Genomic DNA, 27,590 nt, shown 5'->3' on the forward strand with positions numbered 1-27,590 from the left:
TATCAAAAGGTCACAGAACAGTGAAGAGTTTTGTGGCGAGTGCTTGTAAAACAGTGAATGGGAGACGTCACTGTGGTGAGTGACTTCAATGCTAAGACAGATTCAGGGAATCAGAGTTACATGGAGCCATTGAAAACCGAAGACTTGGCAAGACTTTTATAGTCCCTTGGATCTGGGAAATGGTACAGCACAGGGAGAAGGGACTTGAGAGCTCACACGCTCCCGGTTTCAATAGCTGTGAGCTTGAGGCCTGTGGCCAGCAGTAGCTACAGAAGTCGACCACTTGTTTCTGGTTCACAAAGATACACATGGCAAGCCACATCAACCATTTTTGGGAGGGACGTTGTGCACATTATCCCGCTGTCAGGCTTCTGTTATACTAACTTTTCCCTTTCCCACTCCGCATGAACTCAAAAACGTACATAGGATTCACAGTAACCTCCCAGACAGGTGCAGACATAGACCCCCTTACCTTTGGCAAGGCTGCAATGTGAGTCTGTCAAAGCTGTGTGCAAAGGCAATTGTTCTTCAGACTGAAGGCATCCATAAAATGTTCAATTGCTAGAAACAAGTGTTAGGAAAGTGCTGGTATTGGTGGCTTTTGTTCAGCTTGGAAGAGTGGGCCCGAGGTAGCCAAAGATATGTGAAGTTGCCAACGGTTCTGGTCGTCACTCTCATATGGGAAATGCAGGTGTCACTCTGATTTTTAACCTTAAGGACTAGGAGGATTGGAATGGCCACATACATGCAGATCACAGAACAGCAAAGCTGGAATGCTTATCAATAACCCTTCCAATTTTGCTGTCTCTTATTGTACATAGCACCACAGAGCAACAATCAGAACAATCAGAAAAAAGTATAGCCAAATCTAGAGAGGTTTTTCTAATGGAGCGTCACCCAGAAAAAGGTAAACGTGAAAAAAGAGCAGTGTATGCTGGGTAGAATCCAAGGTAGCCCTTTCCAGTTTGCAACGCAGAGACACGTCAAATGCATTTCATTTCAATTTAATTTGGTGCTATGTTAAAAACAAAGTATGAAAAGCTCATTCCGCCCACAGTCCTGTCATCTATTATCCTCCTTCAGTCGCTGCACAATGCACCACAGCAGACAAGGGATAGGACAGGAAACAGACAAGGTGACTCCTGACTATCTGGTCTGAGTGTATCAGGGTATTTCAAAGTGCGCATTCCAGTGTCCAGGTTGCAGGGCAGCAGCACTAACCCACCATGGGAATTAACGTCTGTGAATACCACAGTACGCTATTTGACAGCCAATATTTAACTGGAACTGCACTGAAAATGCCAAGCAACAGAACATAACTGCTCATAGTTGGCTAGGTGTCAGGGGTCACACAGTCCAGCCCCTGAACCGAGACAGCGTCACCAAACATCTCTAATACATCAGCCAGGTCCTCTGCTCCTGCGACTCATTCCAAAAAGATTATTACAGACAGTTCCTTTTGTTCTTCTAGCCTACTCCCATTTGTTGGCCATGTCCGGCTTTAACAAGCAAAGCATTTAACCTTTTTAACATTGCTAGTAACAGGTGCCAATGAGCTCAATAAAGCCACACTGGAATCATTCTTACCTAACTGCAAAATCAATTCCACCTGTCACAAAGTGGTAATAGCTGCTTCTGCAAATGTGCAGCATGCTCTGTTACTCTTTACCCTGACCCAGAATCTCTTATAACACACACACACACACACACACACACAGAGAGAGAGAGAGAGAGAGAGAGAGAGAGAGAAAATATTTGCTGTAATGGAACACTTTCTGTGTGAGTGCATTCCAGTTCACTGTTGTTATTGCTTCAAAGGCTTTTGTATGCATTTCTTTTATACAAAGAAATAGCCGCTGCAGTGATGTATACTCTAAAGCACAGACTGCATCTCAGAACCTCGCAAGCCCTAAATGTGAAGTGTAAGTGGATAAGGAAGGGTGACATTTGTTTCCTCTTCTCCCACCCCCACCCCTGGGCCCAAGATCAGTCTGCCTAGCTTGCTGCAATTTCTTGCCTAGTAGCGTTGCCAATGTTTGACCCAACACATGCAACAGTGCTTCAGCACTGTTATTCTTTGTTAAAATATTACTATAATACAATTTCAAAGAAAAAGTGGTTTACAACAAAATTACATAAAACCAGACAGTAAAAATCCTATGTAAAAAGTTGAAAACAGGCATCAAATAGCTATTGTGGAAAGATGTATTCTTAACCACAGCTTTCTGCCTGCCGATCACTGCAGAACTGGGTGATGCTGAAGGCCAAAGAGGAGGTCTGTTAGCAGCCCTACTAACTTGATTATAGTAAGTGGATTGGAGAAAAGAACTACGGCTACCACTGTACTTTGAAGTACAGCACTGGACATCTTAGTAGCATTTTGGTTTCTACCTTTTACTTATGAGAAAGGAAGCAGCACAATTCACAGTGACAAAGAGTACCGCCTCTGCAATTCGCATTGCTCAGTTATGACTTCCATATGAAATCCTTGGATGCCAAATGTCAAGGTTTCCAGAATTATGTACAGTTGTTCAAAAATCACACCAAAAAAAATGCACTCTCCATTTAAGAAACTGTTCACAGATGGGCGAAAAGGTCTATCCATTCAAATTAGGGTAAGGATCGCTCGCACACCAATTTGGTTCTCTGACACCACAATGCAACCAAATCTTGACAGCTTCCTTACAATAGTGTGCAGCCAATTCTGTCTTTACCCTGGATCCAGCTTTGTCTCATAACCAATAAAGTGGTGCTGTTTTTATTGTAATTATTGGAATGTTTTAAACACATTTGTTATATGCATATAGCTTTAATTCTATTAATGTTTAATTGCTTTTTAATTATTATTATTTTCTACGTTTTTAGTTACTCTTTTTACATTTGTAAGCTGCCTTGAGTCCCATCAGGTAAAAAGGCAGGTTATAAATATATAAAAAATAATAAAAATATAAGTAAATAAAATGTAATGCAGCCAATGTGACTGAATTTCACTGCCTAATCTGAACCCTGATTGGCTGGGATTATGTCAGGGGAGCCACCCCTAATTTTTTTCAAAATGGTTCCAAAGTAGACAATGAACACATGGCAAACCACAGAAAAGGTATAAGCCAGGGGGTGCATGAGAAGAGAAATATATTGCATCATTCATTCATTCATTCATTCATTCATTCATTCCATTTACCGTATATCCCACCCTTCATCCTGAAAGAGCCCAGGGAGGCAATGAACACTCAGGCAGCACTAAAAAGCCTCAGGAGGCCCATGATGTGAATCGTGCTTCCTCATCAGTTTATAGGATGCTATTGTCCCTCTTTGAATAACAACTTAAAGTGTTTTTAAACACTGCTTGGAGATCCTCAGACTGTGAATGCATTAGTGCAGTCCATTATTTGGCAACAAGAGGAAAAAATGACAGCCTTCACTCTGTGTGCTTATTATCTAACCCTCAAAGAAGACAACAAACCCTAACAACTGCTGCTCCCCACCAACTTGTTTATTCTGCTGTTTATTAAACAAACAAATACTAGGAAATCAGGTTACACCAGAGGAATCGACTGACTCTGAGAACAAATATGAATTATGGATCAACACGAATGTTACATATTCAGTAGATTACATTGCACTTGCTGAAGGATATACGTGTGCTAAAGAAAACTAGTTCTAAGCAGGGTTATAAACTAGTGGCAAGGTCAGGAAGGAGCTGCAGTGGAAATTTCTATTATCCAAGCAACTAGTCAGGTATGATATTGGAGAGGAAGGGAGCATCTACATTCATTCATTTGTTTTATTTAGCTCCCACCTTTACTCCAGGAGCGCAATGTAGCAAATATGGTCCGTCCGTCCCGCCACCCATTTTATCCTCACAACAACCCTGTGAAGTAGGCCTCGCTAAGAGGCAGTGACTGGCTCAAGGTCACCCAATGAGCTTCATTATGAACTCTGGTCTCCCAGGTCCTAATCCAACACTATAACCACTACACCACAAACGTCAGGATGAACATGCTCTCAACAAAAAGACAGAGAGGGCAACTAATGTAAACAGAACCTGACCACTCCAGGTACAGTGCAACAAATAAAACAGGCAGGGGGGCTACCTTTTCAGTAATGCAAGTTTTGCAATTTAAAATACCTGCACGGCACATATTCAGCAGGCAAACCTTCCCTAGCTCAGCACTATATCTCCACCCTGGCGGAGGAAGAGGAGTGCGCGGGGAGCGCACCGCCCCCGGCAGCACGATTCCGGCAGGGTGCCATTGCAGCTGCCCCACACACACACACACTGGGCGGCATGCCCCCAAAGGCAGCACGCTCCGCCCTAGGACACGCCCCACTCCCCTGCGGGCACCGTGCCCTGCCCCTCCTGCTCTCTGCCCCCCCCCACCCGGTGCCGAAGCATGAAGCTCCGCCACTGTATCTCCATGTTTTCAGAAGCATGTGATAAAGATGAGGTCGAGTCTTTCACAACAAGTTGTTTTAAGGAAAGAACTGACGACAGCTTCAGCTTTTTTAAAAAAGCAACATTAAGATTTCTTAGCAGCCTGGGTTAAGTGTGGAGGGTGTGATAGCTAGTGGATGTTCCTTAAAGTAAACTTTGCTAAGGAGATGGTTTCTTGGTATACAGAATTTCTCCAGAATGGGAAACTCACCAGAACTTGGAACCTTCTCTTCAATCTCCAAATCCCCTACCCCAAGCTAATGGAAGAGGAGTTGATGTAAGCTATCTGTGGGTGCGCAGCAGCATTCTCCAACTGAGTGATTCCAACTCCCATCAGCCCCTGCCAGCATGGCCAGAGGTCAGGAGCTGTAGTCCAGCAACAACAGGAGGGCACTAATTTGGGGAAGTGTGAAGCCTGGAAAGAGCAGCTTGATGAAACATCACAATTTTATCTAACATTACTATGGGAGACAGGCTATAAACACCACATAAACAGGTTTATCGAAAGGTGGCTTTCATTTACCATGTCTTGCAACAGCTATTACCAGTGTAATATTCAAACATAAACTTCCGCCTCTCCATTACGAATTCACTCTCTCCCCTCTTTTTCCCTTTTATTAGCCTGCTAGCTTACTTTTTACATAAATGTACATGTCTGTACAAGTTTACAGAGAGGTATATATGAATGTACAATTAGATTTTCAGTAGAATAATAAAAACAGAAGCAGCAGTTTGAGATAGAAGTAAAAGCGAGCTTGGAGTCAAGGGCTGAGAGCAGCTTAGGGGGCCAAGTGCCTCTCTACGAAGAGCCAATCTGAGGCAGGAGATCGGCTACCCAGTGGAAGTGTTTTGCCTCTCCCTCAATAAGCAACTTGTGCTTGTATATGTGAAGAAACCAAGTAGAACAAAACTGGTCCTGCTAGCTAGGGATGATGTAGTCCAACAACAGCTGGAGACCAACGTTTGAGAAACCTTCGGCTGATGGCTATTTGGAGGCAGTAGAACAAGAGAAAGCAGTTTGAAACACCAAAGGCATATCTACACTACAAATTTAGATTGGTCTGATACCAGTCTAGTTGTCATGATTTCTCCCAAAGCATCCTGGAATATGAATAGTAAGAAGTCCCTGATGAAGTTGTCCAAACCAGTCAGCCCCTCTCCCCCACTACTGTATAAGCAGAAGCACCCTTGGAAAAGAAGTAAGGAATTAAATCTGTTTAAGTATGTGACATACAACAATACGGCATTGGGCTAGTTGGCCCTTGTGGTCCCTTTCAATTCTATGATTCTATGATAGGATGCAGCCATATGGGAACAGAAATAGCAATGGTACACTATTAGTTGAAGTGAAATAAATCAACCACTAGGGGTCTCTCAGCTGTACAGAAGAGCACAGCATGGTTATTAATAATCAAGGCAGAGCCTACTGTGCAGAAGCATGCGCAGTAAATGTTAAAGTAATTAACTTGTGGAAAAAATTAATATTTGTAGCTTGGTTTTAAACAGAACTAAGAGTGATTTACCAGCATGACATGCAACTGAACAAAACTGCAACTTTTTAAAGAGACAATTAAAGGCCTTATTCATATATTTTTAAAAATTACCAAAGCATATGATAGCTCGTCTATCTAGTAACGAGGCACATTACTACCGTTCTTTGGAGATAGGTAGGTAGGTAGATGGATGGATATATTTCTATGCTGAATTAACAATGCATTTGCTATCATAAACAACACAGATTCACCTGAAAAGAAAATAACTCCAGTTATATTGTTCCACCAAACTAAAAAGGCATGATTCCTTTCCACAGTTGACTGAAACCAGGCCTCTGTTAATCCTCCGCCACTGATCCATGGGCAGCCTTGAGCAAATCACTTAAGCTGCTATTACTTCCCCTACTTTTCCCATCTGTAAACATTAGTCCTAGGGGGATTTAACTAATGTCAGCAAACAGCTTGAGCAAAAACAGCCGAAAGCATATTTCATTTAGGCAAGAGAACTCAGACATGGCACCGCAGGAATTTGTATATATAAAATGTTTCTGTCATCCTCGCTTTGAATACTGCAACAGAAAGTTAGGTTGGGACTGAGATGAACCACCAGCCACCTTTAAAGAAGCTTACATCTCTGCTCTTTGCACTTGCCTTACTTTCCTTGGCAAAGGTTGCAGCAGCCAAGTCAAGCATTCCTCACTGGTTATTTACCAGCAGACACCAGTATCCTGCACAACCCAACACAGCCTGGCTTTGTGTCTATAGCAAACCCACATTTTCCTTTTGATGTGTAGAGCAGAGATTGAGCTCCTTCATTTTTTTGGCTCCCAGGCCCTTTTTAAAGTGGCAAAACTACTAACCGGACAAATAGCCTTTTCCCCAACATGCTCACTTTCTAGGTGTTGGGGAGATAATTCACATGGAGGAACTTTCACTCGTATGATCCCAACTTCAACTGTGAAATGGCACAATCCAGACCTGGTCAGGGACTGGAAGTTGGAGTCCTCTTCATCAGATAGAGATGAGGACTCCAAACCTGAAGGGCATGCAGGGCCAGCCTATAGGTGCTGCTAACCCACAGAACATGTGGGGTTAATACCCCCTGCCTTGCCTGATGATGAGGCACTGCCATCCTCAGACTCCACTGTAGCATACCCTGGAAGACCTGCGCCTCCACTGCAGTAGGAGACTACTAGCGAAGGCTGGGCCCAGTGTCTGAAACTCCCATTGTTCTAGGTGCACATTCCTGTATACCTGAAGGGGCGTCTCCACCCCCATTGTTCAGCCCAGACACTGAGATCCAGCGCCGAGGGCCTTCTGGCGGTTCCCTCATTGCATGAAGTGAGGTTACAGGGAACCAGACAGAGGGCCTTCTCGGTAGTGGCGCCCACCCTGTGGAACACCCTCCCTTCAGATGTGAAGGAAATAAGCAGCTTTCCTACCTTTAAAAGACATCTGAAGGCAGCCCTGTTCAGGGAAGTTTTTAATATTTAACGCTGTACTGTTTTTAACACTCGATTGGGAGCTGCCCAGAGTGGCTGGGGAGACTCAGCCAGATGGGCGGGGTATAAATAATAAATTATTATAATAATTATTATTGTTGTTGTTGTTGTTGTTGTTGTTACGACAGGGAATCTCATGAGCACAAGCAGTTTCTGAGCTCTGGGCGCAGTACTACGCCTAAGATTTCCAATTACAGTGGTGCCCCGCAAGACAAATGCCTTGCAAGACGGAAAACTCGCTAGACGAAAGAGTTTTCCGTTTTGGAGGTGCTTCGCAAAACGAATTTCCTATGGGCTTGCTTTGCAAGACGACAATGTCTTGCGAGTTTCTGCTGGTTTTTTTTCTTCCCCCCCTTTTTCTAAGCCGCTAAGCCGCTTATCAGCTGATCCGATCAGCAGATAAGCCGCTAAAAGCCGCTAATAGCGCTAATCCGCTAATCCGTCAATGGGCTTGCTTCGCAAGACAAAAAAACCGCTAGACAAAGAGAATCACGGAACGGATTCTTTTCGTCTTGCGAGGCACCACTGTAAAACTGTAGAGTGGAAGGAAAGGACCTTTTTCTGCCTCCTCACTTCCGGTTACTCTCTGAAGACTGGAGAAGAGACCGTCTTAAGAATATTAGGGGGGTTGGGAAGGGAAGGACTAGACCATGTGAAAAATGAACATTATATTTTAGCTGCAGTTTACTTATTTTCAGCTTTGTATTCTTGCTATAAAAAAATGTGCCGAGACATTCTGCTGTTGCACCCACAACCTAGGTTTAAGGTGCCATTTAGCTCCTAGTTTCACATCTCAGTTTCTAACGCTGGCTGGGCCGAATCTTGCAGCACAATTTGCGCTGACCATCAGGCTGCACCTATTGCCATTACTATACGAGAGCTCAGTTTCAACTTGTTCCTTTAAGAGCGATTTCTGCCTCTCCCAGAGTCCTGCCTAGACTCTACCTGGTGTCCTGCCTGAACCTTCCCTTGCCTTACATCATGGTTGCACCACGCCACACCGCAGAGCAGCACAGGCACAAGTTAAGCACAAACTCAACAACAACTAGACTCGGGCAACACTAGCCCTCCCACCAGAGGGAGGAACTGTAGCTCAGTGGCATTTGTTCAAATGCCTTGCAAGCAGAAGGTGCCATGCTCAATCGTATGGAGTTAAAAGGTCGAAATGGCTGGTATTATGAAAGGCCTGTGTCCAAACCCCTGCAGAGAATAGGGCAAATAGACCGACCTCATATTCTAAGACAGCTTCTTCTCTTCCTTCCTGGCAAATCTAAAATTATGTTTTGCATAGTGTGAACCTGCAGTGGTCCTTTTTAAAAAAACACAAATAAGTGCTGTTATTGGACCTGTGCAGCTTGCGAATACATCTGCAGTTTCTGTTCTGTGAAAGGCAAAGTTTTGTGTAAAATATCCTACCACATCAATCTGCTTTGAAGTGCTTCCTACAATCATGATAATCTGTTCCAGAAGCTGGTCATGAGGAAAGCACCATTTCGAAGCGGCATATGAAGCGTTCTTCCAAATGCACTTTCTGCTACACCTCAATGGCAAACATGCCATGGCTCCACTTGCTTTTCATCTGGCTCGGCTGCTCCGATAAGCCTGCAATTTTTCACGATCTATTGGCTTTTAATTATGTCTCTCAACCCAGCATAACCAAGCGGTGTGTTAGCTTTGCCATTGGAAATAAACAGAAGATGCCTAAATTACTTCAGTACATTTTAAACAGATGCTGGCTGGCTGCACGCTTAGATGTAAAAATTGAAATTATATCTAAAGTGGCCAGCTCGCTAGTATTTGTTTATTAGTCCACCAGAACCAAGTATGGATCCAATATAGCTCAGGTTAGGCTGCAGAGACAGACGGTAGTTTTTCAGAGAATTAAAGATAGTTTAAAAATAAGAAGCCTCTAATAATTAGGTTTTGCAGGTTTTCGGCTAATCCAAAAACCTGCAAAACCAGGTTCAACAGACACAACAATGGGCCAATTAAATGTGTATTGGTCATATTGTAAGTGATGCCTCAGTCAAACCACTTTCATCTTTTTAAAGTAAGCTACTTTTCCATCCTCTCATCACCAAGTGCATAGGGAAGTACAGTGAACATGAAAATTGCACAGGATATTTTAAAATTATGAATATATAATAATATAATAATTTACAATATCAGGTGGCAAATGTCACCCTCATTTATAAATTATACTTGCTTATTTTATCCACCCTTGGGCTAAAATAAAAACCTTTCCAACAATATGAAGAATAAGATAGTTATCTTTACAGTAGCAGTAATTATCACCCATCCTTCACCAGGGAAACTTGCAACAATATAAAATATAGTGCTTTAATAGCACTTCCATACATCAGAAGACTACATCCAGGACAGGGCAGTGCATATTCAATAAAATGGCGGGAAATTATATGTAAAGAGCAGTCCCTTGGGTTCAAGCTTTTCGTCCTCTATTCAGAACTTAGCCATTGTTGGCAGCAGCAGATACCCTTTGCTCCTGATGCATAGTCCTGCTGGTTACGATCATCTTGTTCTGTAGAGATTTAATTTGGATGATAATACAACCTGACAGCGCCAATACATGAGATGGGATAGGACTTTTACAGACCCTGGTGTCCCATAATACACTGCAGGCTTGTGGGGAAGCATCAGTACATTGAGTTCTACTTCTTTCTCTGCTGGGCTTTTAGAACGGGTCCCACACAGGTGGCAGGCTCTAGGTGAACAAGATGGCGGCTCATCACCAAGAGAAACATGGCAGAGTAGTGGGAAGTGCAGTGGAAGGCAATGAAGTGCAGGGAGAGAGAGAGGCTGGCTGAAGGGTGGAGAAGGAGAGCATGGAAATCCATGACCTCACAGAACTGAGAAGGAAAATGACCGTGAATGTGTATGCAGCGGAGTGCTATGAGGAAAGGATCAGGTTGGAGGAAGCACAGGAAGAGTGAAAATGGAGCCCTAATAATATGCTCCAAGAACCAAAAGGGCAACCTGACTTTTTTGTCCTATTGTTCTTTGGAGTATTTTAGAGTTCTGGGTGCCTCTGAATTTGAACTCTACCACCGTAATTGTTCTCAGACAGAAACGGAAGGCAGCACACTATTGCCGGGCCTCTACAAATTAACTTGCTCCATCTATTCAGTGCCATCATTACCTGGGAAATTGTGTCCAAATGAAGAATCAATAAATAAATATGAAGAAGAAATTTAAAGAAAACAAAGTGCCATTAACATTGCAGTAGTATAATGAACTCATAATTCTCAAAGGCAATGCAGCGAAGCCTAGCCGTACAAGGCAACTCCAAGATAAGTAGGTTTGAACTGCTCATTCCAAATCTAAGACGTTTCAGTATTTCAAAGACATATTAGAGAAAGCAAACACCATTTAAAATACTATGTTGTATTTTCCTGCTGCTGAACCACACCATACAGCTAGCAAGTTACTCTTCAAGGAAAAATACTATATTTGTTATGAGCCCAAATGCTGGAATGTAATAATATACAGTGGTACCTCGGGTTACAGACGCTTCAGGTTACAGACTCTGCTAACCCAGAAATAGTACCTCAGGTAAAGAACCTTGCTTCAGGATGAGAACAGAAATCGCGTGACGGCGTCACAGCAGCAGCAGGAGGCCCCATTAGCTAAAGTGGTACCTCAGGTTAAGAACAGTTTCAGGTCAAGAACGGACCTCCAGAACGAATTAAGTTCTTAACCCAAGGTACCACTGTATCAGCCACTTTTATACAGATCAAGAACCACCCAAGCCATCTGTAAAATGAATTTGCCAACTTTTGCAAAGCCTTTTGGGAACTATGAAAAAAAATGCCACAATAAAATTATCCCACGTTACCACTTTAAACCCTACCTTCTAATTTTATTCAGTAACATAAGCCAAAAGGCACACCATGTCTCATCACTAAATTAAGTGTTAATTCAAGTATGTACCTAAGTAAATTTGGAGATCAGAACTTGCCAGCAACTGCATAAGCCAAGCCATATCTGATCAGATATAACCAAAAGGAAGGGAAAGATAAAGAGGAAGCACAACTTGCTCTTCTACTTCTGTGGCCCACTGTATATGAACAGATGATCATGTGGGGCAACTACCGGTACATCTCTTTAGATTGTAAATGGAGGGTTACTTAACTGAATGGTTCTCACCTCCCCTGTACATCAAACAAGGACACCCTGTCAGGTGACTGCTTATCATTGCATATCTGCAGACAAAGCAAAGGAAAATATCTATATGCAAGATAGACTACCTATGGCCCTCCAGTTGTTGGACTCCCATAAGCCCAGCATACTCAGTATCAAGAATGATGGGTGTTGCTCCCCATCCTTGAGATAGTGGCATAGTAAAGCAGCAATCGAAGGACAAGAGAATTTAAGCAATGCAAAAGCACATGTGTTGCTGATTGCCTTTTCGCCCAACAGCTGCAGCTGGTTATTGCATTTTCATGGTTATGATATTTTATAGATATTTATGTGTTTTATTTATTGGATGTACTTTGCTGTTCTATTATACTGTGCATCACCCTAGGCTCCATTGGGAGGAAGGGTGATTCAGAAATGAAATATATGCATTGATAAATGAAAATATGAATGGGGAAATCCTGAAGTTCATACAACTGCTTACAACTCCCCCACCACCACCACAAGAAACCAGGGGAGATGCAGAGTACATTCGAACTAGATAAATATAATAAAAACTAACTTTTGCCGCAGCTACCTTTGCAGTGCATTTAGGGAATAGTCAATTGTAGAAAGCAAAAAGGCTGGGAACAAAGCTGGAATATTGTTGTAAGGTGTTGTTTATAATAATTATCTATACACTGTGAAGCAGAGTGCAATTCTTGGAAAGGAAGGAATGCTGAGCCTCTTGCATTCCAGCAGTAAAGCTTGCACTGACCAGGACAGGACAGAATCAGAGGCTTGCTTTTTGCAGAGTTGATCCCTCTCTGCTTACTTAGAAGGACGGGAAACAAATTAACAACAGGTACATACTGTGTTTGAAATTCCAGCTAGACATTGCAAGAGCAGAGTGCAACCCTTGCAGGCATGATAAAAGATAAGCGCAAGGGCAGCTGTACCACACTGCAATACCTTTGAGAGGCACTCAGGTAGTAAATCAGGATAATGAAAATTAGACGGCTGCAGCTTCTGACCCATGCATGGGCAGAGCCCCTGTGTGCTGCTGAAGTCCTCCCCCCCCCCCACTACCTCCCACAAGCCAGAACAGGCAGACTCCAGCTGTTCAGTAAAAATGCACACTTAAGATATCCAGGTAGTAGCTTGCTTTATCATCATTCCTTGACAAGGAGGTCTATCAAGGGATAACACATTCTGTTGGGCTGAAAGGTAGACACAGGAAGACCAGATTCAACCCCCAGTTTGGCTCATTGTTTCACATTGGGCAAGTCCTTCCCTCTCAAGTCTTGGCTGCCCATCTGCAAAACAATAATATTCATAGACGTCACCCCGAGAAATCAAGCATAGAGACTGTAAGTCACTTTGCTCTGTGAAGTTGCTATAAAGGCTATGAATGATAACAAGAGGCCACTGCTTATCTATGTGATGTGAAAGCAGTGACAGGGGTTGTGCAAATGACACAAACATCCTCTTTCCATGCCTCTAGGTCCCACGCAAAAGGGGGGAAATTCACACATTTCCATGGAAGAAGCTTAAGCTCCATCAGCAGGGGGAGAAAACAACTGAGAACGCTAAATTGAAACTTACTGGAAGGATGCTAGTGTGATGCAAAATATGTGGCTTGGTGAGAAAGCAATCTACAGCCAGCAGTCCTGAGAATTCAGGCTAGTGTGAGAACAGTTGTTTTCTTTCCTGTATGTCGCCTTGGGTGTTACAAGGTCATAAATATGAAAAATGAACGCATGAATTAATAATTACATACAAGCTCAGTGACTTCAGATGTTCTATTTTGTAGAAATAGAAAGCACAAGTCTCTGAAATTCCTGTTCCTCTGTGGCAAGAGAACTATTGCGCTTCTGGGTTTCCCATGGGCACCTAACCTGGCCGTAGCGGGAACAAAGGCAAAAAGCTGGACACCATGTTCTGACAGTCTGATAGCAACTTATTAAATTTCAAGATAGTTCTAACTTCAATTACATCCATGATGTAATTTTTGCTGAAAATGCCAAAATGAGCTTTGAATATATGGAGAATTCCAAGTTCTCAGTTTGGTATATTAAAATTAAATCCGACTATAAAAAGGCTGCTTATCTCTGGGAAATAACTTTTATTTCCTGTTAGACATATGTTTACTCAGCTCAGATTTCAAACGTCTGACCAGTAAATTCTTTGAAATTACAGTTTCTGTGTATGTAGATCAACCCAAGTCGAAGACAGTGTGCACTATATTCTTTATTACCCTTTATGCATTCACCTAAGAGTAGGTTCCTCCATTCATTCCAGAATTTTTAAAGTGGAGTCACTGGATTCTGCATCAGGATATTTCCAGATCCTGTTTCAGTCTCTCACACTGTTCACTGCTAGTCCATGGCATGCTCTATGCATGAGTCACCAACACAGCACCCAGGGGCACCATGGCATATGGGATAGCCTTCACTGGCACCCCAGGCAGAGACTCCAGACTTCAAGCTTTCATCTTCCTTTTTTAAGGAGTTAAGTCTCTACCCCCCCCCCATAGCAAGTTATGAAGAAATGTGTGCAGGAAACTTTCTAAGAGTGGCATCAGAGCTATGATTGATAAGTGAGTTGCTTGGGCACCAAGCAACAGGAATCCCTGGAGTCCTAAAGATCTGCAGTTTCCTCTTTGCCTTTACTGCACTTTTCCTGCTTCTTTCTTATCTAGTCCTTGGGATCTCCATAGTTTGTCCTCTCTTCTCCCCTAGCAACCAGGATGCATCTTTTCTGTGGTGGGTTTGCTTATAAGTTGTTTTGTTTTTTTTGCCAATACAGCTCCACAATCAGTATTCCCTCAAAAAGGCTAATGTGAAACACAGGGAGTATAGAATGGCAGTCTAGGTTTTGGTTTAGGGTTGGCATTGGGCAAAACTGGGCTCTTTTGCCCTTAACAGATGGCAGGCAGAAATTAAACAGGCTTAGTGTTTTCTAATATGGAAAAGTTTCACCATGATTGTACTCTCTAATTTTGTTTTATGCCATGCTCCACACAGCAGTCATGTTGTGTTATGCTATGCCCTCATAGCAACCATTTTGTGACTGGCTCCCACAGTACTCTCTCATAATTCAGTACTGTATATGCCTACTGGTCCAAAAAGATGTTGACCCCTGGCTTAGCAGAGAACAGAGACCCAGGAGGAGGAATGAGACAGCCACTAAGCCTTCTAGAACAAATGAACTAGTAAAACCAACCTGAAGCAAAATCAGAATCAACAGGGGCCACCATTACAAAACCCAAGAAACAGAGGAGGCCTTCTTTATGCATATGTCCTTACGGTCTGATCATAAATCCTGTGGGGAGAAACAATGAGGATACCTTCCCTGACTTCAATGCACTTTGGATCAGGCTTGTGTAGAGCATCTCAGAGTAAATATTATAGAAAAGCTGAAGATACACAAAAAAGTAAACAATGAAAGCAGTCCCAATGTTTTGACAAGGCCCTCTCAGGATGTGAAATCCAAAAACTAATCCTGTAAAGTTGGACAAGTGAATTGCATTTAATAAAACACCGTCTGATGAAGAAAGCCCAGAGTTTCCCAAAGTTCAGCATTCAAAATAAGACTAGCAAACAGATTTATTTTTACACACACATACACCAATACACTTTCAATTTTCCAAGCTGTTTGCACCACAGATTTGTGAAATATTTCCTTACATAATAAGAATAATTGTTATTGTTACTCTGTTGGTAAAGAAGGAGTTAAACATTTAAATAATAATAATAATAATAATAATTTATTATTTATACCCCGCCCATCTGGCTGGGCCTCCCCAGCCACTCTGGGCGGCTTCCATAAAAACCAAAAATACAGTAAAATGTCACACGTTAAAAACTTCCCTGAACAGGGCTGCCTTAAGATGTCTCCTGAATGTCAGATAGTTGTTTATCGCTTTGACATCTGCTGGAAGGGTGTTCCACAGGGCGGGCGCCACTACCGAGAAGGCCCTCTGCCTGGTTCCCTGTAGCTTTGCTTCTCGCAGTGAGGGAACCGCCAGAAGGCCCTCGGCGCTGGACCTCAGCGTCCGGGCAGACTGATGGGGGTGGAGACGCTCCTTCAGGTATACTGGACCGAGGCCAGTATGCACTTTAAGGTTTGTAGGGGATGGAGATAGATCAGTAGTGCTTGATCAATAACATCCTGCTAGGCTGAAATTAAATGAGTTCTCAAAAGATGCTAAGGACAAAAGAACAAAACATTCATTTCTCCTTCTAATGTGAAAAGAAATGATAGAAATTATGTGGAAGATAATTTATGAACAGACTAAATTGAGGGCTTTGTTCTGCGTTCTTGCAACCCAGTCCACACAGCATTTTAACCAGGGATATAAATGAGTTTATCGTGAATTTTTAATGCATATTTACTCAGACACAAACCCTCTTGCCTTCAGTGGTGTTTACTCCCAGATAAGTGATGTTGGATTGCAGTCTAAGTCCATGACTACCTACAAAAATACTTTTTCTATGGTGGCAACTCATACTGTATGTGGAAAACTCTCTACCCCAAGTGCTTAGGTTATCTTCCCTTTTATTTAACAAAATGTATCTACTGCTTACTCAACAGAAAAACTCTAAGCATTTGATTAAAACATGAGTAGGCAAACTAAGGCCCGGGGGCCGGATCCGGCCCAATCACATTCTAAATCCGGCATGCGGATGGTCCGGGAATCAGCGTGTTTTTACATGAGTAGAATGTGTGGTTTTATTTAAAATACATCTCTGGGTTATTTGTGGGGCATAGGAATTCGTTCATTCCCCTCCCCCAATGTAGTCCAGCCCCCCACAAGGTCTGAGGGACAGTGGACCAGCCCCCTGCTGAAAAAGTTTGCTGACCCCTAGATTAAAATGATTAAAAATACCAATAAAAGCAAACATTAAAAACAACCTGATGTATTTTTTGTCAAAATATAAATAAAACCAGCAGTTTTAAAACAGCCATATGTAATAAAAACTGCCTCTTAAAGTTACATGTCTAGGTAGACTTACCTAAACAAAAAGGTTTTTAGCAGGTCTCAAGATGAATATATTGATGGTGCCTGCCTATTGCCTAATGTCAATAGGCAGGGGGCTACCGCACTAAAAGATCAATTCCTTGCATGTGCATAATGGACATCGCATGGCACTTGTAGAAGTGTCTGTTCCACAGACTGAAAGGATCAAGTGGGAACATAAAGAGTGAGATTCACTAGCAAAAATCCCTTTTTTAAACAAGCTTTTGATTCTGCTGCTGCTGAACATATTGATTTTATTTGCTGCTGTTTTTAGCTTTTTCCATTTCTGTAATCAGCAGTAATTTCTCCCATGCAAAACAAGCTAATGTCTTCATTGTATAACTTTTTACACAGATGAGCAGTACTATTAAAATAAAAAACATGGGCCAAGTGAGATCATCCAAAAATCATAAGCCAATAATAGGATCTGCACGTGTTATTCAATGTTTAAGATGGAATACATACACAGACACTCAAAAGATGGTAAAGGTGCTGTTTGATGCTGCCCCCTTTTGCCAAGCAAAGTCAACAACCTAGATTTCAGCTAAAACTTTTCAGTCGGTACATCTTTTTCACAGCAAAACGTGTTCAAGGAAAATGATGAAACCCCAACAGATCTCCAGACAAAGTTTGTCACGCATTTATCAAGCTTTACAGAAGTGCAAGCTGGTGATGCACTCATAATACACACACCTGACGACAGATGGTAGCAGAAATTCAAGGATATGGGAGGACTCCACAGTGTTCATTCTGCTTGAGTGCCAAAGACCACAGTAACTCTGAAAAACAAGGCCACACCTTATGTTCTAGGATCAGCAGCCTGTTATATATGGGAAGAAGGAGCAATCCCTTAACACAACAGTGTGCTAAGTATGAGCAGCCTGGCAATTCTTAACGCAAACTTCAACAACGGAATAAATTGTTCTCGAAACTAATGCCACCAGAACTCGTTTAAAGCATTTTTGCACAACATCTGATGGTACTACCAAGTTATACCCCAACCCAACAAGGAATGTCAGGACAACAAACAACAAATACATCTGGAATGATTAACATAATAATAATAATAATAATACCACCCCTGCTGACTGATCCAACACTCAAGGCTTTAAACGCATACGCTCCCCTGCCTGATCTGTTTTACAGTGGTACCTCAGGTTACATACGCTTCAGGTTACATACGCTTCAGGTTACAGACTCCACTAACCCAGAAATAGTGCTTCAGGTTAAGAACTTTGCTTCAGGATGAGAACAGAAATTGTGCTCCGGCAGCGCAGCAGCAGCAGGAAGCCCCATTAGCTAAAGTGGTGCTTCAGGTTAAGAACAGTTTCAGGTTAAGAACAGACCTCCAGAACGAATTAAGTACTTAACCCGAGGTACCACTGTACTCTGCAGAGTCTATTAATCATACAATCCAATCTGAAAGAGGAGGGGAAAGTTTCAGTCAGAAGGAAAGAAACATGTGATTCAAGAGGAGGTTGAAAAAAGAAGAAGCTATTTAAAAACCCTGAGTAACTTGCTTAAATATCAGCAGAATTATTCACCTCCCACCCCAGTCTCTCTGCAGTTGCCAACTAGAATACTCTTCTTCGCTTGCCTTGTAGATCAGACATATGAAGGAAGTTTAACTCCTCCACAAGCAGTTCTGTGATGGGCACAACTCACCAATTCTATAGATTCCCTTCCCCTAAAATATTAAGAACTAGCTAGAACCCTTTTTCTTCCAAGGCACCCCACACCCTTCCATTCAATAACCAAATATTTAGAAAGAGATGGGGAGGGAGGGAAAGACATGATAGCCAGACTTCAAATTCATTCAGCTGGATGCCTTTTCTGCCTGCAGTTCAATCAATGCCATGAAAAAGAGGAATTAATTGAGGGAGGGGGGCAGAAACAAACTTTGCCTTCCAGTCAGAACATGAACTTGTGGGGAAATGTTTTTTTTTTAAAAAAGCATGATTTTGGAATGGAGGCTTCATTACACCATTTTGTCCCGTCCTGTGTCCCCCCCCCCAACAAAATCCATAGAGAAACCAAGTGCTGAAAGTCCACATGCCTGGAAACTGAGCAGAGTGAGGATGGGATGGATTTTGTTTTAAAGTGCAAGGATGGATTTCTAAATTCAAAGTTGCATGGTGTAAACCTGTGCAGATATGGATCTTCACACTTTGCCTCCCTCCCACCTCCACTCCTGTCCCAAACAGGCCGGCGTCAAGAATTTGCTGCAGGAGAGAGCTGTCAGGCTCTTAAATGTTCTCTTACAACTCACCCCCTCCTGCTTTTTAGTAGAAAGATTCTGAATGAAGTAACACACCAATGCAGCAAGTGGAAGGAACAGTTAAGAGATCTAAATCAGCAACTTTAAATAAAAATAAAAGTGACATGGGAAAGAGGGTGCATGCCTTGCATCTACTAAGATCTGTTTGGACTTAGGATTTTTCCCTCCTTCTATCCGCTCCCCTTCCTCTTATTTCCAACAATGCATAAAACCAGAGAGCCCTGCAAGCTTCTCTGCTTCCCTCTCTCCCCTCCGCTTTTGATCTTCATCAGGACGTGAGCAGAAAGTTAATGGGCCACCCCTACCACAAAGGCAAATTACCACGTGAACAAAAAAAGAAAGAAAAGAAAAAAATAATATATTTTGCTTCTCTACAGACCCTTCGCTCCCAGGCATCCCACCCTGCCGTGTAACCCCCAAGCTATCTTATTGCTTACAACCCCCACGAATGGAATGGGAAGGGGGGGGAGAGAGAGATTTATACGGAATCAGGCAACACTAACCGAGCTTTTAGTTAATTTCCTCTTCAGCGTCTCAACTGCTTGGAGACCACCCCTGGTTTCCACAACCGCCGCTAAAGCCGGGGGGGGGGGGAGTGCGCGGAGAACAGAGGGACGTCAGGGGACCCCTTAACCTGGTACACTGCACGTTCAAGACTACAATGCATCCCAGAAGCCATTAAGACAACAAACAACAGACCACCACGGCCAGCCCGGCTCCATTCCCCTTGTGCTTTTGCTGCTAAGGGGGACTAAAACAGACGAGGCCACGCAATGAAGCAAAGCTTTTCTTTCAAACTCGCTCTTCAAACAAAAAGGCTTTGCGTCTCCATCCTTCTGCCGAGGCAACTACACCTCCCTCCCTCTCCGGACTCCTCCCCCCTACCCCCCACAACTCCAAGTTCCTAAACTTTGCAACTTCTTCATGCACGTCGAATGCGGAGGGTGGGTAGCATGTTTTAAAATATTCTCCCCCCTCGCATGCATGCCACCACTCATACAGTGGACGCGGTTCGACTTACCCTTTGTTTGAGGTCTCCAGGGCGATAGAGCTTTTGCAAGCGTTCACACGCACATCTTTACACTGAAGGAAATTACCGCGGCTGCAGACGTAATACGGTGGGGGGGGGGGTCGCGCAGAAGATCCTAGGAAAACAACAGCCCTCGAGAAAGCCCAGCGAATCCTACAAGCTGCCGTGGGGGCCTCCTGAGTCCCGATGACCGCCAAGCAAGCAGGGTCCGCTGCGAACTGCAGCCGCCTCGGAGTTTCGGCTTGAGTCCACCCTCCTTGTTTCCCTTCTCTCTTTCTGTTCCCCTCTCCCTTCCAGCCAGGAGCAGTCCAGGCTCCTATCAGAAACGCTTCAACCCTTTTCCATCAGGAGGGGAGGAGACGGAGACGCTGGGGGGGGGGGAGGAGGGAGGGAGCAAAAGGGGCTGCCAGCTCTCACTCTGCGCTGATGTCAACTAACCAATTCAAGAGTTAACAGGGCACTTATTTACGCGCAGCTCCCCACCAACAACCCTGGTCGTGGGAATTAAGATATATGCCGAAGCTTGATAATGGCTCTTAAAGAAATCCGGCCAGCGCCTCTTTGGGAAATAGCGTTTGGGGATCTTTTTCAACTCTGTTTTGAGTGCATGAGATTTTCATCAGTTTTTCTCACCCCGTTTACATCCCAGAACGATCGCTGATACAGAATCTGATATACCGACCGCGTGGTTTGCCGCTGTTACTACCCCACCCCCGTTCCCGCGCCTGCCTTGTCTGTCTGGCAAGCCCGACAGTACGAGTTGCCTTGCAAATGCATGGATGTTCTGTGCTGGGTGATTTACAAAAGGGCAAATGACCAAGGACAGAAATGCAAAGGGAAGTGGGAGGGGGGCGGGCGGCGGGAAGAAGCAGGCTACGAAATGTGCATTTTCTTTTAATTCCTTGAGCGTGGGGTGTTATTCGAAATCAGAACTGATAGCTAGGGAGAGAACTGCTGCTGCTGCTGCTGCTGCTGCTTCCCGGGGAGAAACCGGACTGAGCTGGCGGGGGAGAAGCGTTTGGAGACAGTGAGAAGGCGGCTTGAAAGAGCAAGGAACTTCCAGCGAGTGGAAACTTGAGCCCTTGTAAAATAAACAGAAGATCTTTGCCCTGTGATCGCCTTAAAAGCAACAGCAAACGCTGCCCCCGAGCTATCCGCACTCTTTCCCCCACCCTTCAGTGTATGGGCAGGTGGGGCAGTGTTGCAATCCCACGGATAGCAGAAAGCGCTGAAGAGCTCGGCTTGCAGCAGAAACGTGGACCGTAGAGGGCAGTAAGGGGCTAATTAAAGAGACGCCTCAGCCCACCCCTACCCCTTAGGTCAGATTTGGAGGTGCGGTATTAGAGAGACGAGTCAACCCCTTTAATGGAACGATTAGAAAATCCATAGGAAGAACATCCAAGCGCGCGCACACAAAAAGCATCGATAAGTAAAACAAAAAAACCGCCCATTTGCAACGGAGAAAATATATATTTGCAGCACAGAGAAAACTGTGTACCTTGCTCTGGGCATCGTGCCTAGGGGGCGCTTGGGAAGCAGCGAAGAAAACAGGCTCCTGTCGCCGCCCGCCGCTTTGCCCGGACTATGTGCGAACGGATCCCGAAATCGTTTCCACTTGGAAGTCGATTGTGTTGGTTTCAGAGCAACTCGCTACCAATTTTTTTACGTGTTTTGATGGCTACAATTCTGCGAACACTTACGCGAGAGTAAGCCCACCCCCCCCCGGGGAACTCAACGGGGTTTGACTTCCGAACAGAATTGTGGAGTTGGAAGGGACCCCGAGGCTCATCTAGGGCAACGCTTCCCACCTGAGTCTCACAGTTGTGCACATTTTTAAAGCTGTAATCCCAGGCACGCTTGATTTAGCTTGCAAATCCTCTGCCGCCGTTTCAGCCTTTGGTGCTACATAAACCTGCACTGCTTGCATACGGACCCATCCGAATATAACGCATCTCTGAGGAAGCCTTGAGGAGCAAAGCCAGCCTCTCTGCTGCTGCTGCCACCTTTTGAAAACAAGCCGCCCTACAGCGCATAGAAGAGAATGGAGGAGTACAGTTTGTTGCGCCCCACACATTCCAGAGATATCGAATGGAAAACATTCGCATTATAAAGGTCCATTTGCGGGAGGGGGGACCCTACTCACAGTAAAATGGTCCATTGTTTAAACTGGGGGGAGGAGGGGGGGGGAAAGACCTTTTCCAGCCGGAGATCAGCCTCCCCTTCCGAGGAACCACCGAGGGCACCATGCTAGCGGTGGGCGGAGCCAAAGGCAAAAGTGGCGGGAACAGCAAACGTAAATCTCACCTCTTTTGCTTCTACTCACATACTGCTCTCTGTTCTCCATCTAGTAGAAGCAAGAGACAGAGTGAGAGTTCAAAGACACCTTCCAGCCAGACAAAAAAACATTCAGGGTGCAGGAGCAAGGGGAGACTTCTGGCGACCAAATAGGGATGCCTGGAAGACACATTTCTTCCTCAGGCGTACAGTTTCCCACCCCTGGGAAGGAAAGCTGAATGCCACTCTTATTTGGTTTTTCCTCAGAGGGGTTTTGGGGGTACACTTCTTTCTCACCCACTTGTTTGCAAATGCCACTGCCTCAGTTTCTCCATAAGTTTGGAATAATATTGACCTTCATGTGGTGCCTTGGCTATGAAGTTTATATATGACCCCTGGCTCCAATCCAGCAGAGTTATGTGCATTTAAGCCATTTAGGTTACAATCCTAAACACACTTAACTAGGAAGTGAGACCCTTTGAATTTGCTTCAAAGTAAGCATGCATAGGATTGTTTCATGGTACAATCTTGGGCAGTCATGGCCAAACTCAGCCCTCCAGATGTTTTGAGACTACAACTCCCATCATCCCTGACCACTGGTCCTGTTAGCTAGGGATGATGGGAGTTGCAGTTCCAAAACATCTGGAGGGCCGAGTTTGGGGGTGCCTGATCTTGGGCATGCCTACCATGGGCGTAGCCAGGCCTTTTGTTGGGGGGGCAGAACCTCAGTTTCTTATGTATTTTACTGAATTTTATTGATTGGGAGGCAGTTGCCCCCCCCCTGCCCCCTAGCTACGCCCATGATGCCTACTCAGAAGTAATCCATAATAGGTTCAATGGGGCTTACTTTCATGTATGTGGGTAAAGGACTGCAGTCTCGGTGAGCTTTCCCATCCTCTGTGCTAGAATGCGGCCTACAAGTACATTTTTTAAAAGTCTCTCACCCATTTTTATTCTTTATTGACTTATATTTATGTGTCCAGGAATCAAAATGTTTAAAAATAATCCATTTAAGTTTAATAATCACAAAACTTTAAACATGCTGAATTGGGGGATTTCACCCATAATTTTGCTTATTGATCACTTTGCCCCAGTTAATTCTGCACAATAAAACAATCAACTCAGCTTCATTAACTTTGCACCCTCAAATCAGTGAAGTATATTTTTGCTGTGTTCTTAAGCTGTTATCTGTACCGTCCTAATGCTGCTTGAAGCAGCCAATTAAAAACCCTATTACAACCTGGATAACAAGTGCAAATAATAAAGCAAAATGAGTGCACTGTGCTGTAATCAATTTGCTATGTGTTATTTTTAACAGTTTATTCAAGCGTTGCCATTTAAAAGGCACTAATATGAATTCAGGATTCTTATGCATTTGTTTTTTGGCTATTTAACTCACTGGTATTTGGCAGGGCTTTTTCTTGAAGCCAGGAAAAATTAAAGGTTATTTCACAAGCAAATATCCTAAAATAGCACACCTTTTCTCAAATAGTAGTAATAAAGCTTAATGTCTTATGCAGGATGGCTAAACTGTGGTGATCCAGATGGTGATCCAGATGTTGCCACAGTTCCCATAACCTTTGGCTGCGCTGCTTGGGGCTGATGGTCCAGCAACATCTGGAGAGCCATAGGTTCCCCATTCTTGTTCTAAACATGGATGGGTGATACACCATGTGAAATGTTAGAGGGATTGTTAGAGGGACTGTGATACACCAGTCCCTCTAACAAATGCCACATTTGTGCAGCTCTTGGGCATCAAACATGATCTGTCATGGTTCCAGATACTAATCTGATCCCATAAGCACACTCCCAGACACTTTGGATACACTGCTGATGCCACCCCAGTCAGAGACTCTGCTAGCAAGGACAGCTATGTTCTCACACACAGAGGAAGTCAAGTCATGTAGGCTAAACCAGGAAATCTCTGTTGCAACATCACACTCCCCAAACTCAGAAGAAGCACAGAACCAAACAGTGACCCCAGGCATATCCAGGGGAACTATGAGATGCTCTCTGCTGAAAGCACAAACATGCTCAAGAGTTTTCAGGTTCAAATATCCCTGCGGGAGAAAAAAATTTACCTCCACATCCAATGGGGGGGGGGACACATATCACCAGGCAGCAACAAGAAGCAAATAATTATTCAATGGTGCAGAGAGGGAGAAAGAGAGCAGGGAGAGCAGCCATGGGCATTCAGACACTAGGCCAAGGTGTGCAGGCATGTTGGGGAGGCTGTGTCATGCCAACCAGAGATGCATGTTTGCAGGCAAGGAGATGGAAGCTATGTCAGTGCCAGGCATGCCACCATTACTGGAGGATTGAGATAGCCCAGAATATTGCTGGATGACACTTCAAAGAACTAGCAGTAGAGATGCCTGTTGCTCAACAATGCTGGGTGGGGGGCACACCCCAAATATATTCTCAAAGATATGGAGGCCTGGAGAGGCACGACTAAACACTTCACTATGGGGGTGTCCTCAGGAAGCCACAGCCCCACAGAACATGCCTGGCAATGGCAGGAGCCCATTGCCTGTTCCACTACTCAGAGGCTGTGGGAGCCCCTGTGAAGTCATTACACCACAGACCCAGAATCACACATGCCAACCCTGATCCGGAGCTCCACAGCCTCCAGCTACAAGGCCTTAAAGTAGGACCTGTGCCAGGATGGCATAGAGGAACCAAGAGTACTCAATGGGCCAGTTCTTCTCCGAGTGGTAGGCTGAGATATCAACTTTCTAACAGGAGAATGAACACGGGAGTTCACCATAAGGTTCCCATTCATGACACACCCACCTCCTACAACTCCATGCTTCATGTGGAAAAACATGCAGGGATGCCCACTTTCCAGGACCAGGCAGCAGCATAAAGATGAGGGCCAGGGGGACTGTGAGGCATGGCATGGCAGGGGTGGACCAGTTGGAGTGAACTCCACAGCTATGCCACGAAAGAGCACTCAATAATGCCATTTCTTACCATATTCCACACAGCTGCTTTGGCACCTGCAGCCATGCATCTCATCACCATCACAGCAATTACACCAGAGGAGGTCTTCTATCACCGACATGACTGGCATTTGGGCATTGGACTGGATTTCACTGGCTTCTCGGTCAATTCTAGCTCAATTTCATTAACTGGGCAAAGCAAAACACAGTTGTTCCTAATAACTAGACTCACCAACCCTTGATCATGTAATATACATGAGCCGCGACAAATGAAATTTGCAATTTTACAAATTAAAATATGCAACAGTATTCTAAGAACCATGCAACTTGATTCAATCTGATAAACTGCAGGGGTCTGTACTTATTTGGGGGGAAACCACCAGATTTAGGGCGGTGCAGGCAGTTCCTCTGCACAGGGCACTGAGCCAAGGCAGCATCATTGAAAAGATCCATTTGGGAACGCCAAATTTTGGCCTTGCTCAGGGCACCATATTACCAAAGTTTGCCCCTGCATATATTTCATTATCTGCTGTGAACATGACACCTGAATTGGTGCACAACACAATAAAATTGCTAAACCAGTTTGCTTGGCAAGCACAAGGTCCCAGGTATAATCTCCAGGCAGAGCTGGGGCAGATCTCTGACCAGAAACATGAAGTTCTGCTGCCAGTCAGTGTTGACAGTACTGCGCTAGATGGACCAAGAGTCTGACTCAGTATAAGGCACCTTACTGTATGTCCCCCCCCCATACACAAATTTTCAGAGACATTTGCAGAACCATTTGCTTCCTAAGCATTTCCTTTGCAGAAGCAATTTAAAAATATTAACAACTTGTATTTTCACCACATAATGGGCAATCCCGTAACACATTCAGTGCTTGGTTGCCAGTGGTTTGGAAGCAATTGCTTTGTTGACTGTATCATATGCTGAACAGGTTGTAGGAATGCTAATTGCACATATCACAGTCAACATGGATCTGCTTTTGCATCCCTTAGTTTCACTTCAGAATAGATTTTGACGCATTCATTTTTTGTTTGAATTCCAACCATTCCATTGCTTTTTTTTTGGTTAATTTCTCCACTATTATTTCTTTTTTAAATTACACGGTTTCCTCGACAACATGTCCTATATTTTGTGAGATTCATTGCACTGTATCCTTATTTCCAACAGCCCAAACAAGACAATGCTCTGCAAACAGGTCTGTCTGCTAGAGCCCGAATTCCTGCAGAGTTCATGCAAGCACAAAAAAATGTTAGATTCGTTTTTTAACCACTAGGTGGAGTACATGTGTTCTTATGCAGCCTTTCAATGCAGGGCGGGGGAGGGAGACTACTTTGTTATGGATGCTACTGGCTTGCCTTCCGCATGGTCAGAGAAGCACAATGAATCTGTTGGATCCCCCATATAATGGGCATATAAACATTATATATTTGAAAGCCTTACTTTTATATGGTGCTTACATTCTACAGGCCACACTACAAGTAATATAGCAGCTTAAAGTCGTCAAGTTGTGATAGTTTCCTCACCCACAGAAAAAACTTTAAACCTGCATTCCAACTTTTAAAAAATCCTTGTTTCAGGTAGGATGGATTTCATTGGCAGTTACTGTTCTCAGTACTTCATATACAATGTAGTTAATTTTTTTTATTTAATAGTCAGAAGCTCAACACATAGATTTGGGGTTAACAGCATCAATATGGCAGCCTCCATGAGCTCAGTAAGAGAATAATAAATAATAAGAAGAACAACAGCAAGGCCATTTGTGTTGCCACTGCACTGTCGCTGCTGCGAAACCAGGAGAGCTGGAGGAACTGTGTGACAACACATCTTTTTATGCAGGATCAGCTTCAAGACTGATTTTGCTGGCAGCCTGCTGGGACTAGAAGCCCCAGGGAACCGGGCAGCTGTGCAGTGAGGCTCAGCCAATGGCTTGGTGCATGTTGCGCAAACTTCTTCCTCCACCAGCAAGTGGGCACTGGTCATGAGTGGAGGCTCAACAGTCCACATATTCAAAAAACAGCCACTGAAGAAGAAGATGGCAGTGCCCAGGAGGAGGGAAGCCTGATTTGCCCCTGTTTCCCATTGGCTTCTCCCTGAGGCACTCTTCTCCCACCGGCCTTCAAGTCCCACAGGTCTTCTGACGCAGTTTAAACTACTGCACAGGTGAGCAGCAGCTCCATCTTTGGTTTTGTTCATTCCTTCTGTTTTTAAAAGAGACTTCTTCTTCTAAATATTTTGTTTTATTTAAAAGTAAAATAGAATCACAAGCTCGCTCCAGGCACTGCAAACTCCCCAGCTGTCACTTGCGGAAACAGAGAGGAGTCAGGTAGCATGAAGCTGCTGAACTTTCCCAGACACTTCAGGAAGGAAGGGGGGGGGAAGCAAGAGAGAGAAGGGGAGAGGCAGGTAGGCAGACAAAGCAAAGAAAGAAAGAAAGAAAGAAGGAGGGGGAGCGGGAAACCAACAACAACAAGGATGC

General features: G+C 44.0%; 1 protein-coding gene across 9 annotated transcripts in view; it reads right to left on the reverse strand.

The window, feature by feature from the left end:
* SEMA5B (semaphorin 5B) overlaps window positions 1-22,701 on the reverse strand; it is a 375,751-nt gene extending 353,050 nt beyond the window's left edge. For 4 of the 9 annotated variants that reach the window (XM_081188336.1, XM_081188337.1, XM_081188339.1 and 1 more), the window contains exon 1: window positions 19,887-20,242. The gene's annotated coding sequence lies outside the window, so the exon portion shown is untranslated. Of the gene's footprint in view, window positions 1-19,368; window positions 19,645-19,886; window positions 20,244-21,393; window positions 21,684-22,038 lie in introns of those variants that run through there. The other 5 variants (XM_081188335.1, XM_081188332.1, XM_081188333.1 and 2 more) reach the window with 5 other exon arrangements.
* Window positions 22,702-27,590: the final 4,889 nt, after the last annotated feature.

Source organism: Podarcis bocagei, assembly GCF_964188305.1.
Source record: "Podarcis bocagei genome assembly, chromosome: 1".
Lineage (NCBI taxonomy): Eukaryota > Metazoa > Chordata > Lepidosauria > Squamata > Lacertidae > Podarcis > Podarcis bocagei.